Source organism: Apodemus sylvaticus, chromosome 1 (genome assembly GCF_947179515.1).
Source record: "Apodemus sylvaticus chromosome 1, mApoSyl1.1, whole genome shotgun sequence".
Lineage (NCBI taxonomy): Eukaryota > Metazoa > Chordata > Mammalia > Rodentia > Muridae > Apodemus > Apodemus sylvaticus.
Genome location: NC_067472.1, coordinates 127,322,971 through 127,324,039, shown reverse-complemented (window position 1 = coordinate 127,324,039; position 1,069 = coordinate 127,322,971). Strand labels below are relative to the sequence as shown.

Sequence of the window (1,069 nt, the reverse complement as noted above, 5' to 3'; positions counted from 1 at the left end):
TCGTGGTGTATCTGTAAAGTGTTTTAAAAGATATGCTTAATAAACAGCATATAATAACCTCTGCGGTAATAAAGACCCCAGAGATAGATTTACATAGTGCTTTGTTAACTTCAACAATTTTAAAAGCTAATGAGAAAGGAAAAACAGCTGTGGAGAGACATTAGCTAGTAGGAAAAAGAAAACATGCTGAATTAAATCATCCTGTATATTTCCACAGAATGGAAACCCTGATATGTGTTACATTTGGGAAGAGGTTTGGTGTTTATTTTCACAGGCAAAGAAAAGCTGTGGGAACCATCATAATTAATAAAGATTAGATTCAAATAGTAGAGATTTCCTGAATAAAGAGAGATGATAGTTCATCAGACAGCTTGGCCAGTCAGCCTAAACTACCATATAAAGATAAACAGAGACCTTTAATTTGATTGGCAGGCCTGAAAAAATAAAAATAACTCTGATTCTTACACACACACACACACACACACCTTAAACTGGACTAGGGTTCAGTGTTCAAGCTACAAATTGTGTTGTTAGTAGGTTCGAGGAAATTTGAGCTCCAGCCTCAATGATTGAGGAGGTGTATAATGACTATCCAGGAAAGAAAGACTGGGTTAAGTGCAAAACCAGTGACACCATCAGGGACTTGAGGAAACTGATCACAGCCCAAACTGGCACCCACTGCAATAAGACTGCTCTTAAAAGGTAGTACGCAGTTTTTAAAGGACTGAGTGTCTTTGGGAGATTATGAAATCCACTATGGGATGAACCTGGAACTTTATTACCAATAGAGGGGAAGTCCTCTGCCTTGCCCACTGGCCATAATCTCCCCTCCTAAACTGACACTGGTGAGGGTGCTCATTTCCAACAATTCTCATGAGTAAAAACTTCAATGCTGCAAAAAGAAAGAAAGAAAGGAAAGAAAGAAAGAAAGAAAGAAAGAAAGAAAGAAAGAAAGAAAGAAAGAAATAACAATATTTTCAAACAGTAGTTTACCAAAGCCACACTTGCCTTACTGGCATGAAATGAAAAAGGTGTTTTCTTAAACCACATGTCTTAATCCCTTGTTAGA

At 37.3% G+C, this 1,069-nt stretch overlaps 1 pseudogene; it reads left to right on the top strand.

Annotated features, from left to right (window-relative positions):
• Positions 1–565: 565 nt before the first annotated feature.
• LOC127681704 (ubiquitin-like protein 5) lies at positions 566–788 on the top strand (annotated as a pseudogene).
• Positions 789–1,069: the final 281 nt, after the last annotated feature.